Here is an 18,714-nt window from a genome sequence, read left to right on the forward strand (position 1 = left end):
TGTATAAGTTGTCCGATAATTTTTGTTTGGGTCTAATAAAATGAATGATGAGTGCACCCTGTGTATTATCATTCTGGGAGTGTATATTCCATTGTTTGGATCCCTTTAAGGTATAGTTGAAAGGAATTTTTACCTTTTATTTTCAAAAAATTCTTCTAAAAATACTTGCATATTACTGAGGGTCAGCATGTGTAAACATTGATGGTTTTTCTAAGCTGTCACGAGAATACATAATTTGATAATAGTTACATTGCTATTTTGATGACACACAGCATACACATGTGTAAGTGCACATCATTGTCCCTTCCTTTATTGTAATTGAGAGCCCTTAAGGTGCTCAGGATAAGTGGGACTGGTTCTGATTTTCAATATATCAGAATCGCTACGTTACATGATCTCTGTGCAAGGCAATTTTTCTCCTGGCGTCTTGTGTGATGCCTTTTTGGACTTGTGCTCATGCACATGCACATCAAGTACATGTAGTCACGTTGTTATGGCAGCGAAACGAGGTGGGTTGAGTGAGAGATCCCGCGCATGCACACAACAATGACAGGAGGCGTCACTAGGTTTGGTCATACTACGTTTCCATGACATGTGCAGTAGGATGTACAGGACGCTACATAACGCTATACTACAAAGCACATACATAGCCTCAGTGGAACGCCAGGTGAGCATCTCATTACCCCATTCTTCTGACAAGCGTTATCTAATGGCCTAGGTGCATGATTGGTTAATGAGGTGGGTGTTTCTTAATGAGTTTGGTTTTTAACGTGATACATTTTACTGTGCAGTTAGCTTTATAAAGATCCCAGTTTGGGATTGAAACGTTGTTGCTGCTGTACTTTTTTGTACATGGATGTCTGGAGGATAAATAAAGCAAATTCTCCTTGGACTGAGAGGCTCATTAGATGCTGTTGGACACCTATAGTCTGCCTTCAGAAGCACCAAATTGCTGCATGTGCACCTCCGCAGATGGAGCACTCATGGCAAAATTTAAAGGTTGCGGATAGGCAATCGCCTTCATTGTAAAACCAACAGGAGCTATTTGACTTTCGAACTGTGATAGTCGATTGCTGCCCGACTGCTACAGCTCCTCCTGGAAAGGGCCGCTGTGGATGTTGTGCCAGTATCAACTGAATCCAGATGTCCATTGCCTTTGACGTCCAGCTGATACCGGGTGGCTGGAAACATGATTCCTAAATTCCTCATCATAGCACCACCAAGCCTCACCTCCGTACAGACTACGGGTGCTGAAGATTGTGTCTACATATAATCAATAATTCAGGGCCTCTCTCCAAACAACATTGCCATAAAACATGCACCAAAGAAAAAAGGCCCAAAGCCAATTACCGAATATGTGGCTTTTTAATTCGAACCCCTTATCAAAATTCTGCTCTTTGCCTACTGCAATGTGATCCACCGACAAAAGCGGCCATATTTCAGCGTACTCTCCTAGTCTGATTTTTTTCTGTTATCTCTTCCGACAAACCACTGACCAAAGGGGCTACACCACAAAACATTGTATCTTTAAACAAGCCTTGTGACCCCATTCCCTAGTCAGATGGGCGTGGGGCACTCCCAGGTATAGTTGAAGGGGAACTACCCTTATTACTGTCTTCAAATTTGGTCAAAATATACTTTAGTTGTAGCTGAATCACTTTCCTTTGAAACCTGCAAAGAGACAGACAACCAAGCATGCTGGCAGCCCAACCCACAGTCCCCTTCATCCTCTGCTGCTGTTGATGGTGGAAGCGGGCCTGAGGTCAAATAAGTAAAAGGTCCCTTGGGCTGTTCAACCATGACATTGACTGCTCTAGCCATAGCCCCTGGTCGCTGCTGATGCAGTCACTCCTGCCGCTCCAAAACCAATTGGACTTACATGCTTGTCTTGTTCTCCAACGCTGAGAATCACTGCTGGCAGATCGAAAATCAGAAGATGATGAGGACCGCATGGATCTTCGTTTAGAGTGGTAAGATAGGTGATGATATCTACCATGCTTGTTCTGCCTACATGAATGGTGTCATCTCTTCTTCCGCCTTCTGTCCCTGGCCGACAGTTGTGAACGGCGACCTAAAGAAAAAGACAAAGAGCCAGTATTTTTCGCCCTTGACCTGAAGCGCTGAGGTGCTGTGGCCGAACCCCTTTCTGGTCTAACCACAGTGCTATGCACTAAAGGCACTGCAGTCCCATAGAAAGCCTGTGATGAACCAGACTCTTTGGGATCTGTGTGTTGGCCAGCTATGCCTGCAGCTGCCAGGTTCACCCCCCTGTGTCTCGGCACTGTTGCAGGCAGAAGTGTGTGCACTCGGATGCCTCTCCTCCTGCAGAACCAAGGAGTAGAGGTTAGGGGAGGAGGATCCTGGGTGCAAACACTGTCATCAGTGTGTGCATCCAGCAGCAGCACCACTGAGTAATTACCACTCAGGGACCCACAGCACCCTGGCTGATAACCACAATGGTTGCCCTGGCATCCCAAAAGGAAGGAGGGAACAAAGGAAGCCTGAGGAGCAGGTGAAATATGTGTATGTGATGGGGAACGCTGGTTTAGCTGAAGGGTCAGATAGGGGCATCCCCACTCTGAGACCATTTGATTCAGACTCTGCGAAAAATGCAGTGGCAAAGAGTCGTGACAGTAACAATACTGTCAGTGCTAATAAGACCAGTGATGCAGAGGCTGCTGTGAAATCAGGATCTGAGGTCTCCTGTGTGACAGGTCAGTCTGCAGTGGTCTATGAGTCCCAGACACCCTGGGATGTGGAGGCTTGTGACAAATGTAAAAAATAAAGCAAAAACTACGGGGAAAAAAATGACACAGAGTACTGATTATGGGGGGACATTGCAGTAGTTGCAGCTGCACAAGCTGAGGCAACAGTGTAGTTTCCTAGGTCTACTAAGGCCCAAATGAAACCTGGTCCTGACCCAAAATCTGATCTGGACTCTGAGGGTGTGCATACAGGAATTACTGGTGTGAATGAGAATAGGGGAGGCTTCAGAATCAGATGGTCTTTTGACAGCGTTGCATTTAACAGCATAGCTTGCCTGGTGGATGTCCACATCCAGCATGCCCAAGGAGATGAGGATTCATCTTTAATATATGGAGGCAGCAACAGGTCTAGAATAGACAGGTTTTATTTGAAGGAGGAAGCCATCTCTTCACCATGGTCCATTGTTGAGGTGGAATTCTCTGACCACTGTCTAATATTGTTTTCTCTGAATGTTGCAGAGACCCCCCGGATGGGCAGAGGTTTGTGGAGACTGAATTAGTCACTCCTGGACTAAAGCAGAAATAAGACAGTCCTTTGAGGACTTTAGGCAGAGCCAGGAACTAAAACTAGTAGTAGTACGTCAGTGCCGTGGAAGATGTTCAAGAGGAGGACCACGAGGTTCTTTCGAGAGCTCTTTAGTGCCCAACTCTAACAGAAACAGTAGGATGTCAGTGAATAGTAAAGTCATCAGTGGACTGGTTGATTGTATGGGGTCCCTGAATCGATCCAGATCATGGATTCTAGAGGTCATCCAATCCTGCTACTTGCAACTCTTGGGAAAGAGGAATCTAGTTTCGGACAGGATGTTGGCTTTCCTGTCTGAAACTCTCCCCGAGCCTGGGGGTAGACCGCTATCTGGATGTTTTGACGTTTTGACAGAAGAGATCACAGAAGAGGAGTTAAGCTGGCGATAATGGGCTTCAGCTCAAAAAATCACCAAGTCCAGATTGCTTAACATCTGAGTATTATAAGACATTCAAGGGCCTTTTGAGTTCTATCTTGATGGAGGTATTAAATGAGTGTCTTTCCTCTTTCACTCTGCCTAGGTCAATGAGGATGACAGCCTTGATCATTCTATCAAAGGGTAAAGATTCAAGGCATATTGAGAAATGGCGTCTGGTAGCACTTCTCAATAATGGATAGGAAAGTTCTGGCAAAAGTGCTCTTTAATCGACTGGTGAAGCTTCCACCCTGGCTCCTCTTGGGGTGCCCAGCATTGCTCTGTTCCAGGTCATAGCACTTTCAGTGCTGTTCTTAGTGTCTGGGAGGCAGTGGAGCAGGATAGGGCTGTCCCTGGATCAGGCTTATACTTTTGATTGGGTTGATAATGAGTACTTCTGGTCAATCCTTCAGAGAGGGTTTTTCAATTGGCTTCGACAGTTTGATAGTACGCAGGGTCTGAGACTTTCCCGATGGTTAACGGTCGGCTTGGCTGCCCTTTTGAGGTGGGTTCCGGTGTCTGTCAGGGCTGTCCTCTAAGTCTCTTGTTGTAATTGCTTGCAATAGATCCTTTCCTTGGGTGTGTATGTGTGTGTGTGTGGGGGTGGGGGGGGAGCGGAGTTTGTGGTGTCGGAGGTGGACCGCTACCTGGAGGCATCTGGATCCAGGATCAACAAGTATAAGTGTGAGAGTCTCTGGTTAGGAAGGGAAAATCCTATGTTTGATATCCTGGGTGCCCAAGGCTTCAGTAAAAGTTCTCAGCATCAAATTTGACCAGGGGAATTACTCCATGCAAAATTAGGTAGGCAGGCTGGATGGTACCACTCAAAAGGCAAATCAATGAAAGGGTTGGTCTTGGATCCTTTAGGAAAAAGGTAGCCAGTTCAAAAAATACCTGCTTCTCTTATTCATCAACCTGGGCAATGTTATGAATTTTGCCAGAACCTTTCTGGACCCTGGTCTACAATTTGATATTCCTAATGTTGTGTGGAAATAGTTTGAACCTAATCAGGAGAGATATTATGTACCGCACGAGGAGACTAGGGGGGTTATCTATGGTCAACCCTGTGGTGTTTCTTGTAAACACCATTTTTTTAAGATCAACACAGGTGACCTCTTGCAAGAGAGGACTCCTCGGTGGGTCAACTCCTGCAGGGGATTGTTTTGGCACTTCTTCCAGGAATGGGAGACAGGAGGGCAAATGAAGGACCTTCAAATGCAGATATCTCCCAGCTCACACTACTTTGGCTCTGAAGGTGAAATACCAGTGGGCTCTGGGGATGTGGGAGATCAGGACTCTGACGAGGAGGCTCCTCGACGAAAGAGTCCTGTTGACCCATTTTCAGAAGCCCCTGGCACTCAAAGACTGCCCAAGTTGGGACCTGGAGGGAAGGTTATGTTTACAGAATTCAACCTGGGTCCACTTGAAGTTTTGGGACTTGGGTTAGCACTGCTTCCACGACAGACTGTATGTAAAAGGTAATCTGCAATGTAGGCCTCTCATTGATAGGGGTTGCCCCTGTCAGGAGTGCAGCAACGTGCTGGAAAGGATGGAGAATTTTCTGCTTCAGTGCCCCTTTAATACAGGCCTCAGCTGGCACACCTCTCCTATGCGGACAGTCTTTTTTCAAAATTTCTAGAGCATGGAGAGAGTGGGAACAGATAATGAGAGAAGGGATAGGATAGGGACAGTTTCTATGAAGGGTCATACTGAGGGGCAGATTAAGTACAATCTAAGGCAAATTAGGGAAAGAATAGGGAGACCTTTTTAAAAAGAAAGGAACAGACATTGCCATGTCCATGCCTGGCTTATCATCTTCAATTCCGGTGGGTGGCTGCGAGAACTAGGGCTGCAGGTGTGCTGACCTTAGGCTTTTGGGTTTTATGAATAGTGTATGATATGTATATTGGAGTTTATGTATTTGTATATATTTATATATTCACGTTTTGACTGGTAGATAGATTGGGTGGGGAGTTGGGGAGAGTGGGTGTTAGGCACCTGTATCCCCAGAGTCCCCTCTTTAGGGAGAGGTACTGTTAGGGTTGCGCTGGCTGTTGTGGTTTGCTCCAGTCAGCCAATCTCACAGGTCTGTTGCTTATACATACCAGCTGTTTTGTCAGTGTCTGCTGGTTTCCCTCCTACAGTATGAGTAGTCTTGTGTTCCTGCTTGTCTGTGCAGGCTTCAGTGTGAACTGTGTTGTGTTCCTCCAGGTCTTCTATATCTTCTGTGCATGTGACTGGACATAAGGTGTATGTACAGTGTTCTGTATCTTCAGTATGAACAGTTTCATGCACCTGCATGTCTGTGTGGCTCTCGGTGCATGTGGTTGGAACAGTCTTGCTGTGGATCATTTACCATCTAGGGCTAGTTAGGTCCTTAGGTTCCAGTTCGGGGCCATCCCTATTGGGGCAATCAGCCTGCTTGCAAGCAGGTATCCTTGGTTAGGGGTTAGTTGTTTCATTAGACTATGGACCGCTAGACAATGAGGACCCTTGAAGTGGGCTCATGGCTTAAGTGACTTGGCCAATCTACAAACTAATTACTTGTACTTGTAGCAATCCCATCTGTTTATTCATGCGTGTTTTGAGTGTGTGTCAGTCAGTGTTTTATGTCTGCTGCTCAGTTATATCAACTTTCTGAGTCCAGTTCACAGTTCCACATTTCACGTGCCGGCAAGACTCTTTTAATACAGGAGGGGATGATATAAGGATCTGTCCCATGATCTGTTTACACCCAGGACTGTGACGGTAACGAGAGGGCATCCGCTACGTCTAGAAGAAAGCAGATTTCATCGCCAACACAGAAAAGGGTTCTTTACTGTAAGAGCAGTGAGACTGTGGAACTGTTTGCCTGAGGACGTGGTAATGGCAAAATCCATAGAGGAGTTTAAAAGGGGACTTGATGTCTTTTTAGAGCGGAAGGATATTATAGGATATGAATCTTAGGTAATTGTTAATCCGGCTATACAGGCAGGTAGGAACTATTAGGGGTTGATCCAGAGATTAGTCTGATTGCCATGAGGGAGTCGGGAAGGAATTTTCCCCCAAATGGGCTAATTGGCTGCTGCCTCTTGGGGTTTTTTGCCTTCCTCTGGATCAACAACATAGGAGGATAAACAGGCTGAACTAGATGGACATTGTCTTCATTCAGCCTTACATACTATGTTACTATGCTGAGTGCTCATTTCTCAGAATGACATTATAGTGGGATTCATGTCTTCAGTCGTAGCCTGGCACATCCAGAACATTGAACTCTGGGCATGGACTGGTGGAGCCGGCATGGCCCCCAGGCTACAGTGGGCACAGTATGGTTCATATTTAAGAAGAAAAAAAAAATGGTGTGGCTTGACACATCCTGAACTTAGATCTTTGGTCACACAGTTGTGTAGCAGGCATGACCCCCAAGCTGCAATGAGGATCCCAAAAAAGGAGAAATTTCAGGTAGTTTGGTTATATGCCGGTGGACTTAGTCTTTGTGTTACTACTTTTTGGTATTTATGTTGGTATTTATGCTATTGCTTAATTTTATTTATATTTGGTCTCAGTATGGCTCGGCTGGACATATAGCTTCATGTTCTTTTAGATACACTGTGTTATATATGTTTATATGTTGATTATGCGTGGATGTGTGAGTGTTCAGTGGTGGGAAGAACTCCGGACATGGGTATAAACTGATTTCTGCTTTTAGTTTGTGGATCATGGGTGAAGGGCCTTATCTTGCTGTATACAGTTATGTTATTGTTAGTTTGGTATTTTTGTTATGTTTTCTACTTTTCTAATAGAAGATCGATTCATGGATAAATAATGTATATACGCAGTGACTGTTGGTATAGGTTATATCTGGAGGTTATTGTTGGTGATGGTTGGACATTAGTGTAGATTAATATCTATTTCATAGTATTCGGTTCATTGCTGCTGTAACATACGTCAATGGGAAGAGTTCCTGCACATTGCGGAGTGAATGTCATTTAGTATTTACAGAGTGTTGATAATTCCTGAAGTTCAAACGCATTAAGTAAATGCCCCCGTGGCAGTTGTCCAATATTCCTTGAATCATTAGATAACAGTTTGTTTAGGGATTACATATGAAGAAAACGGAACCTTGCTGCTCATGATATTTTGAGGGTCACATGTCTTACATGTACACATTGGTAGACTCGGCTGTACTTTTGTCAGTTAACTCTTCACTTTCTTTCCTGAACAATAGGGAAGCCCTTATGTCAGGTCACAAGTTCTAGGTCGCTTCTTTCAGTATTGTGCTGGGGATCATAATGACATCCAATACTCCTTTTTACAGTAGTTAATAATGGGCTTAAAACCTGCACATACATCTTTGTAAGGTGGTGTCTTGGCTGACGACCTACAGCCAGGCTCCTGCTCTAACCACCAGGAACAGAGAAATATAAGATCCTGGCAGTATAACTGCTTACATGCCACAATCAATAGCCATTGTAGAAAGTAAATGGATGGTAGGGGAGGGGGCTCATTCTGTCATTTATTGGCACTCGCCAGTATGAATGTAAAGTACCAATCAGTTCCCATGGCAACCAGAAGCCTAACAAGGGCCTCCATGTCTTCCATGTAGCTCAGTTTACTAAGCCCCACCTTCCACAGTCTCATAGAGTGCTGTCATAGCCTTATTAGAATGCACTAAATAAGTAATGCAGTGTATTATCCTAGCGATTGGACAATCATATCTTCAAGTCTACTTCAGGGATTAAATATATATATGTCCCCGGCCTGGATGCATGTCCAGGTGTGGTGAAGGTATATAGATGACGTATTTTTTATTTGGAAAGGAACAGAGAACAAACTGCTGGCTTTTCAATCGGAACTTAATATCTTGACTGACATTAAGCTTACCGTCACATTCTCAGAGAACCAGATACAGTTTTTAGACATATTGGTATCGGTGTCTGATGGTCAGCTAAAAACAGATTTGTACCAAGAGCCAATAGAGCCTAATAAAGTGTTTGGTTTTAAGAGCTACCATCCACCCAGTATCTTAAAATCATTGCCCTGGAACCAACTGCTCAAAATGAAAAGGATAGTTGATGATGATCATCTCGATTATTGCCTAGGCCAGATATGCAAGAAGTTTTTGGTATGGGGTTATACCGCGCAACTCATTAGTGATCTTTGCTCTAAAGCACATGCAGTACCACATGATGATCTTTTTGTCTCAAAAGTAACATAGTATGTTAGGATGAATGAAGACAATGTCCATCTAGTTAAGCCTGTTTAAACCCCCTTGTTGATCCAGAGGAAGGCAAAAAACCCAAAGAGGCAAAAGCCAATTAGACCATTCAGGAGAAAAAATTTCTTCCCGACTCCATAATGGCAGTCAGAATAATCCCTGGATCAATGTTTGATAGTTCCTACCTAAATGTAAGACCCGGAACAATCAATGCACTCTAGAAAGACATCTAGTCCCCTCTTAAAGTCCTCTATGGATTTTGCCATCACCACGTCCTCAGGCAGAGAGTTCCACAGTCTTACTGCTCTTACAGTAAAGAACCCCCTTCTCTGTTGTTGATGAAACCTACTTTCTTCTAGATGTAGCAGATGCCCTCTTGTTACCGATGGTCATGGGTATAAACAGATCATGGGAGAGATCCTTGTATTGTCCTCTCCTGTATTTATACACAGTTATTTGGTCACCCCTTAGCCGTCTTTTTTCCAGGACGAATAATCCCAATTTTGATCATCTCTGTGAGTATTCCAGTCGTCTCATTCCATTTATTAATTTAGTTGCCCTTCTTTGAACCCCCTCCAGTGCTGCAACATCTTTCCTGAGCACCGGTGACCAGAACTGTGCGCAGTATTCCATGTGGGGCTGACAAGTGCCTTATATAGTGGGAGGATGATGTTATCGTCCCTTGTACCCATGCCTCTTTTAATGCTCCCCAAGACTTTTTTTTTTTTTTTTAAATCAGATTTTTATTGAATTTCCATAGATGTTCCATACAAAAATGTTGCTGTTAGAAAGCTGACATAGCGATAGTTATTCATTTTAACATTAAAACTATCAGCAGTTTTACAATTATAATCAGGTTGATGGACATCATTTTCTAAGAATCCGCTTAATTCAAACTTATAACAAATGTCTATAACTCGTGCACTTGATAATAATTGTACCAGTAAGCTGTCGGTACACAAAATAGGAATGTTGAACTCAGTTTACATTAAAGTTCACAGAAACAGGGAGGGGGGGGGGATGGAATTTAAGGGGTAGATAAAAAGATGGGGGTGTGGGGAAGAGGGAATGGGGGGGGGGCTGGTAGGTAGGCACGGGAAGCAATCCCTGAACATATATCTGAAGAGTCTTACCTCCTCCGGAACAGCGGGGCATTAAATCTGTCAATGTTCCCAGGCCTAGGTTAAGCCCTGAACGTCCGAGGTCTCGAGGTCTCCTTGAGTTCAATGTTTTTATGGGAGTTGTCCCATCCAGAGCAATTCCCTCCGAGGGTGGGATCATGGTGTTTTAGTAATAATCTTATTGGGGGATCTCTTGCTTTAGGGATTATGTCTCAGGTTTCTCCATGGGGACCAGATCTGGAGGAACTTGTCGTGAGTGCCTGTAGACCAGCTCAGGAGTTCTTCCATGTTGCATAACATATCCGCTTTCTCTCTTCATTGGGATATGGTAGGGGGTGTCTTCTGCAGCCAGTGTAGCGGAATTAGGGCTTTGGCCGTGTCCAGAAGAAAGGCTATCAATTTGTTTTTTAAAGGGTGGAAGACATGTGAGGGTTTCCAAAGGAAGATCATTTCTGCTCCTAAGGATAAGGTTGGATGGATCAACTTGAGGACTCCCTCGACCCCTCTCCAGTAAGGTATAATATCTGGGCAATCCCACCAGATGTGGGAGTAGGATCCGATACCAGAGTCGCATCTCCAACACCTGTTGTGGGGTGCCAGTTTATAGCTGAAAAGCCATTGTGGAGTTTTGTACCATCTGACAAGCAACTTGTAATGGCTTTCTTGCATGAGAATGCATGGAGAGAGGCTGTAGGCCATCCTCATGATAAGGGCGGTGTCTGCGTTTGATAGTGATATTCCTAATTCTTTTTCCCACGATGTGAGAAAGGTGGGTTTGGCAGATAGCGGAGGTGCGATGAAATGTTTTCTCAGGTGTGAGATGTTCAGTGTTTTAGGGTTTTTTTCAGTGAGAATTTTTTCGAATAAAGTTTTAGGACGAGTGGACCTATATTTTGCCTGGAATTCGCTGAGCGTTTTGTGGATGTGCTCTTTCTGCAGGAAGGAGCAGGTTTGGTGTGGAAGCAAACTCTGTCTTATTTCTTCGGGGGTTTTATGACTCAGAGCTTGCAGGTCTTCTATCCGACTATTATGAGCCTCTCTCCAGATGCTGATTATCACTGGGTCTTGTGGAAGCCCCATCAGTTTGTATAAGGTCTGAAGTGGCGTTTTTGGCGAGGGTTTGGGAGCTAGAGACTCACTTAGCCCGTCCCAGATCTCACATGGGCCTTTAAGCAATGGGTTGAAGTCTTTTGCCCTATATGTGTTCTTGCTTGGAAACCAGAGGTCATCCAAATAGTGATCCCTGTGGACTCCCTCAGCAAGGGCGTGCAGCAGTGGGTCTTTCGATAGGTTAGTTAGATCTGTCCAGTATCTGAGTTGAACAGCTCTATAGAAGTCTTGAATAGATGGGAGATCTAAGCCGCCCTCAGTTTTCCTCTTAATCATCAAACTATATGCCAATCTAGGCCTCTTCTGTCTCCACACAAATCCGGAGAAGGCCATATGTATTGTTTTGAAGAAGGACGTGGGTAGGTGTATCGGGAGCATACGAATTTGGTAAATTATTATAGGAAGCACATAGGACTTTAAGACATTTTTCCTGCCAAACCAGGATAGTGCTGGCAAGTCGTAAGAGCGTAAAAGAGCTTTGATCTGGTCGATCAGGGGTAGAAAGTTTTGACCATATATATTCTCTATTTTCTTGGTGAGTTTGACACCTAGATCGTCAACCGAGGCCTCCGACCACGACAGGGGTGAACTGGACCTTAATAAGTTACAGTGTTTCTCCCCAAGACTTTTAATGCACCCCAGCTCTTTTTCCATCTCACTTTTCCCTAGCAGTACCCCATTTAGTGTATATTGGTGACATCCATTTCTCCTGCCCATATGCATAACTTTAGATTTATCAACATTGAACTACATTTCCAATTTTTTTGTCCAAGCCCCCAGCATATCTAGGTCCGTTTGTATCCGTGCATTGTCCTCTGTTGCATTGATTATATTGTATAATTTTGTGTCATCTGCAAATACTGATATTTTACTGTGCAGTCCATGAACCCGTGCTGCTGAGGAGTTATTCTGTTGTTCACCTTGAGGTATTCTAGAATAGCATCTCTCAGAAACCCATTAAATATTTTTCCGGTTATTGAAGTAAGACTTACCGGCCTGCAGTTACCAGCCTCTCTTTTGGACCCCTTTTTGTATATTGAAACCACATTGGAAATGCGCCAATCCAATGGTACAACCCCAATATTGATAGTGTCTATAAATATTAGAAATAGCGGTCTAGCGATCACATCACTTAGTTCCCTTAGAACCTTTGGGTGTATTTCATCTGGGCCTGGCGATGTATCAATTTTAATCCTGTTTAACCAGATCTGCAGTTCTTCCTGTGTTAGGTATGCAATATTTAGCAGGGGGTTCATTTTATTCCCCTGCATCTCGTATGAAATGTATTTTTCGTTCGTGAATACACTTGAAAAGAAACTATTTACGAGATTTGCCTCCCCCCCCCCCCATTGTCTTCTATGATTTCTCCTGCATTACTTGTTAAAGGGCCAGTGCTCTCAGTGCAAATCCTTCTGCTGTTAATATAATTGAAGAAAAGTTTAGGGTTTTTTTTGCTCTCTTTGGCGATCAGTCTTTCTGCCTCCTTAGCAATTTTGATCTTTCCTTTACTTATTTAGTTTTTTCCCTGTACGATTTTAGCGCTTCTTCGCCGCCTTCTTTCTTTAGTAGTTTAAACGCTTTCTTTTTTCTTTATTGCCCCCCTTACAGTCTTGTTGAGTCACATTGGTTTCCTTCTACTTGTGGATTTTTTTTTTTAAAGGGTATGCACTGCTCACATGAGGTAATTAGGATGTTTTTAAACTTTCCTATTTGTTGTCTGTACTGCTATTTTTGAGGATGTTGTCCCAATTAATGTTACCAATAGTAGGTCTGAGCTGATCAAATTTTGCTTTACTAAAGTTTCGTTTATTTCTCGCTCCCTGATAAGGCTTCTTATTGAATGACAGCTGGAAATTAATTAAATTGTGATCACTGTTTCCCAAGTGTTCCTCAACCTGCACCCCCATTATTCGGTCCGGTTTGTTAGTTAGTACTAAGTCCAGAGTGGCCCTCCCTCTAAATGGCTCCCGCACAAGTTGGGTAAGGTAGTTATCTTTAATTGTTTTCAAGAACTTATCACCCTTGTGAGATTTGTAGGTTTCGTTTTTCCAAATTATATCTGTATAATTAAGGTCCCCCATAATAATTACTTTATTGTGGTTTGACACCTCTTCTATCTGCCTTAATAATAAGATTTCAGTTTCTTTTGTTGCTTTTGCTGGTCTATAGAAAACTCCTATCAGGATTTTGTTATTTTTTTCCCTGTGTTTCTACCCACAGAGATTCCACGTGTTCATCTCCTACACCTATATCCTCCCGTAGCCTCGGAATTAAGTAGGATTTAACGTACAGAAATACAATTTATATGTTTGTTTTTGTTCTTTATTTTTATTTTGTTACTAATGGTACTATTGGCTGATCTGACAGTTGTAACTGTACTAACCCCAACCCTGCTCAACCCCCATTCTCATTACTTGGCCTTAGGTTGCTATCTACACAATCTAATCCCCTGTTTGTCTTTTTGCCCTCCCCCAGTCCCTAGTTTAAACACTCCTCCAGCCTTCTAACCATCTTCTTCCCCAGCACAGCTGCCCTCTCCCCATTACGATGCAGTCCGTCCCTACAGTAGATCCTGTAGTCAACAGCAAAGTCAGCGCAGTTCTCCAAGAACCCGAACCGCTCCTTCTTACACCAACTCCTGAGTCACTTATTTACCTCCCTAAGATCCTGCTGCCTTTCTATTGTGGCTTTTGGTGCAGGTAGTATCTCTGAGAAAACTACCCAGGAGGTCCTCGACCTAAGCTTAAATCCTAGCTCCCTAAAATCATTTTTGAGGGCCCTCCATTGACCTCTAATTTCTTTCATTGGTACCAATGTGCACCATGACTGCTGGAACCTCACCAGCCCCTCCCAGTAATCTTTCAATCTGATCCGCGATGTGTTGAACTTAAACGCCATGAGGACAACTCACTATTCGATGATCCCAGGCTTTATGGCAGATAGCTCTATCTGTCCCCCTTATAATTGAGTCCCCCACCACTAGGATCATCCACTTGGCGTTCAGAGGACATGTGCTGCAGCGGTGCTGGCTCTGTAATGGCAATCCCCTCATCTACCAATTTTGCCAACTTGTTGGGTTGTGCCAAATCAGGACTAGTCTCCCTGGTTCTCTTCCCTCTACCCCTCCTTCCATCTGTCACCCAGCTAGCTGCCTGCTCCCCCTGCTCCTCCATAATACAATCCCCGCTGCCTCTACCCCAGCGAGTGACTGCTCAGTGAGCAGCAAACTCCTTTCCATGTTGTCAATATATCTCAGTGTTGCCAATCGCTCATTTAGATCCTGGATTTGGTCTTCCAAATGTGCGCCGAGCATGCATCCTGCGCAACAATATGGACCCTCGATCGGCTGATCAAGGACTGCATACATTGCACCAGTAGCACATTGGATGGCATTGTCAGGCATGGAGCTCATCCTAATGGGGATTTACAATTTACTTGTGGAAGTAGAAAAGATTGACTAGATCACACTCCAAGAATGCCTCCGCCTGTTCGCAACTGCTCACTCTCCTCTGCCAGTGTGCAACTGTTCACTCTTCTCCACCTGTGCGCAACCGCTCACTCACCACTGCCCATGTGCAACCGCTCACATTTCTCCATCCGTGCGCAACAGCTCTCTCACCTCCACCCATTCGCAACCGCTCACTCTTCTCCACCCATTCGTAACCGCTCACTCTTCTCCACCCATTCGTAACCGCTCACTCTCCTCCGCCCGTTCCGAGTTCAAAATGCCCCCCGCTAATGGCCTACCAAACGGGTCCCAACTTCAGAGGCAAGTTGGTTAAAACAGGGAGGTGGCAGGATGGCGTGTCCCGTGGGGGGGTGTACTCATGGCAGCATTTGTTTTACGTACATTTATTGCTATATTGGACCATCATGTACAGGTCCATTGAGCTGGAAGATGGTCTTATTGCATGTCTCTATATTATATTATGGACGGCAGGTGGTCATTTTAGTCACTCTTTGGAGTATATAATATTGCTTATGTATTTAAATACTTGATGAAATAAAGATTGGACGTTATGATTTGGACTGCTAATGGCTTTATTGTGTCATAGCTCGGTATTCAGATCTATGTGATACACAAGTTGGTTCAAAGGTCGATCTAGATACACATATAAAGTGCACATTGGTTTTGGGGCTTAGTGTTTAGATATATATGATCAAGTGTACCTATATGGTATTGCCCATTGTTTACAGACATCATTTTACAGATAAATTATCACTCTCTTTTGTGGTGCTCTTGCTATTTGCACTTAAAATACATGGACATTTAATTCTGTGCATGGTATGTGGATGTGTGTTATCACAAACAGGGAGTACATGGAGAGAGCTGCTGTAGTAGTAGCTAGCACCTATTGGCCCATTAATTATTGGTAGAAACTTTAGTAACAGTGCATTAAGTCCAATTTGTGTGTTGGGTAGCATGTCTCTGTTACCACTATGTGTGGATGAGATTTGTCTGGCTTTCATTATGTAGGCACTTGGTGTTGTTTATTATGTCCGCGACCAGGATGGTGGTTTATTGCCGTGGCAGCGGCGCATGCATAGTTAAGGGTCTATTCATCATGAGAGCTCGTGGTATTGCCAGAGGTTGGGGCATGCGCGGTAGTCTCTAACGTTGTACATAGGTGACTCATGGCTCTATGAGTTACTATTTTAGCGCATGCGCTCAGGATCTAACAGGATGCTAGCGAGTTGCCTATTGTGTCCTTATGCCTTGCACATTTATGATGCTGCTGAAGTTAATGCATCTGCCGTGACACCCGCTGTGCCAATGGGAAAGATGATGGAGGAATAGGGGGAGGGGGGTTATTGTAATTGGTTAGTGGGTATTTGGTTTGTGTATTTATATTCGATGCAGTGTACATGCACTCATGCTCGACAAAGACCTGTTTAGGTCAAAATGTCGCACTTTTTTAATGATGGAGTAAATAACTTTTATAACTTTTATTTACATGGAATTCTGATTGAGTTCCTGAGTGCTGCAGCTAATTATTTGAAGGGATTGTCCGGACATCTTGGGGTAGAGCGTTCCATAGGGTCGGTGCTGCTCTAGTGAAGTCCTGGAGGCAAGCATGTGAGGTTCATACTAGGGGGATGTCTAGTCTGACTGTGTTGGGGCAGATTGGAGGGGGTTGAGGAGAGAGTTGTCAGAGAAAAAGTGAGTAAGGCAGGAATCAACCAGGCATTCAAGTTTGGAGACGAAGGGGAGATTAGAGATAGGTCGGTAGTTGGTAGCATCAGTCAGGTCAAGGGTCAGTTTCTTTAGAAGAGGGGATATAATAAAATGTTTGAAAGAGGAGGAGAAATTACTAGAGGTTAGGGAGAGGTTGAAAATGGTGGTGAAGTTGTCCTGGAAATCCTTTGTGGAACCACAGCTTACTCAATTTGGAATGTTTACACCCTTCCATATTAATTCTGAATTGATTATATGCGCATAAGAAGTTTCCACACTGACTCAGGTTCAGAATGTATAAGCTTCCTCAATTCTCCTTTAATCTTAGGCGTGTAGCCTCTTTTAAGAGTTTAACATATGGGCAGGTCAAAAGATTACATAGATACAACGTATTGTTTAATTATTGGATGAGCATCTTGCAATTCTTCCATCCTCCGGTCATCTGTGATTGGCCATCAGGTGGTGGATTAGATGAGTGGGTTGTCTTGGTCCCACGTGTGGTTCCTTCGATATGATTGGATGTTACATCATGAACTATAAATTGCATACGTTTCCAGTAAAATTGCTTGGGTAATTATTGTGGTAGCTGTTTCAGACTGCGGTTATCTATGTCTGAGTTATACTGTCTTCCAAAGTTGCAAAACAGATGGAAAATGTAACGTGTTTATACTATATATTATCTTGTCAGCGTTTTGAGAACAGAAGTTTCATAAGAGGAAGTAGATACATTGGATACATGAAAGAAGGCATATCTATATTTGTATCAGTAATGGAAAAGTACTGGCATTTAATATACAGAATAAAAACAGGTTCATTGTCCATTACCAAAGGCCCACAGTCCAGAATATAGATATATTGGGTTTCCACTACAAAGTGGGTAATGACAGCCGGGCAAAGGGACCGGAAGAGGTGTGAGGGAAGAGGGTTGCTAGCGCAGGTGGTGGGTCGAGCAGCAGAAAGCTGTCTTGCGGATGCAGTGCTGAAAAGGCCATTAACAGGGCTAGCTGTGCAATCTTTGGGGAATTCTTTACGGATGCTTTCAACACTTGAAATGTGTGACTAGCTCTCCAGCGCTGAGGTCCATCATGGGGTCCTGTTCTATGGGGCTAAGGAGGGAATGGAAAGTGTTGAAGAGTCTTTTGGGGTTGTGGGATAGTGAGGAGACAAGGGAGGTGAATTAGACTTGTTTGGCATGATGGATGGCAAGATTGTAGGTTTTAAGCATAAATTTAAAGTGGATGAAGTCCATAGGCTGTTTGGATTTACGCCACTGCCGATCAGCACGTCTGGAGCACCGTCAGATGAAGCGCATTTGGGGCATGAGCCAGGGTTGTTGTGGTCTGCAGTTAATGGCTCTGGTCACAGGGGATACAGCTTCATTCAGGGCGTGTCTGAGGGTGGTGGAGTAATGTTGGCAGCCAGTTTGGGGCATGAGAGGAGAGAGATGGAGGACAGTGAGAACTGTAGGGTCTTGGCAAACTGTTGCGTGTGGACGATCTGGAGGTGAGATAGATGGGAGGAGGGTTTTAGGAGATGTTAAGGTGCCAAATGGAAAGGGAGAGGAGATTATGGTCCAAGAGTGGGAGGTGGAGTTAGTAAAGTGGGAGGCAGAGCAGAAGTGGAGGAAGATTAGGTCGAGAATGTTACCATCTCTGTGAGTGGAGGAGTCAGAGTTGTGCTAGGCCAAGGGAGGAGGTGAGCGATAGAAGCTGAGAGGCAGATGGGGAGATAGAGACATTAGTGGGGATGTTGAAGTCACCGAGGATGAGGGTTGGAAGTTTGCAGGACAGGAAATGGGGGAGCCAGGCAGTGAAATGTTGTAGGAACAGGTGGGCGGAGCCCGAGGGCTTGTAGATAAGTGTGGCACATAGAGGGAGTTAACAGAAGAGTCACAGGGTATGTATTGCGAAAAATGAGAAGGTGAGGGAGGGAGCCAGGGGAATAGCCTGGAAGGTGCAGTTTGGCAAGAGGAGAATGCCTACTCCTCAGCCGCACCTGTCATCTGATCTGGGGGTGTGGGAGAACTGCAGGCTATCATAGGACAATGCAGCGGGGGAGGCAGAATTAGACTGCTGAGTCCAGGTTTCAGTGAGGGTGAGTAAATTTAGGCACTTGGTGGTGAAGACGTCATAGATATTTGTTGCATGTGGATTGGGAGTTCTAGAGGGCATATTTGAAGGTGGCATGGGAGTTCATGTGGGCTTGAGGGGTGTGCGGCTTTAGTTTGAGCAGGGTATTGGCTGTGAGTGGTACAGGATGAGCCGGGGTTAGGGCAGATGTCCCCCACAGCTAAAAGTAACTGGGTAGTGAGGGTGAGCAGATGGTTGGGGGATTTGTGAGGGTAGCTGTGGTGTTTCTTGGTGGTGAGGTGGGATGGAGGCATTTGAGGAAGGTGAGAAGTGTG

This window comes from Eleutherodactylus coqui, chromosome 4, assembly GCF_035609145.1.
Source record: "Eleutherodactylus coqui strain aEleCoq1 chromosome 4, aEleCoq1.hap1, whole genome shotgun sequence".
NCBI lineage: Eukaryota > Metazoa > Chordata > Amphibia > Anura > Eleutherodactylidae > Eleutherodactylus > Eleutherodactylus coqui.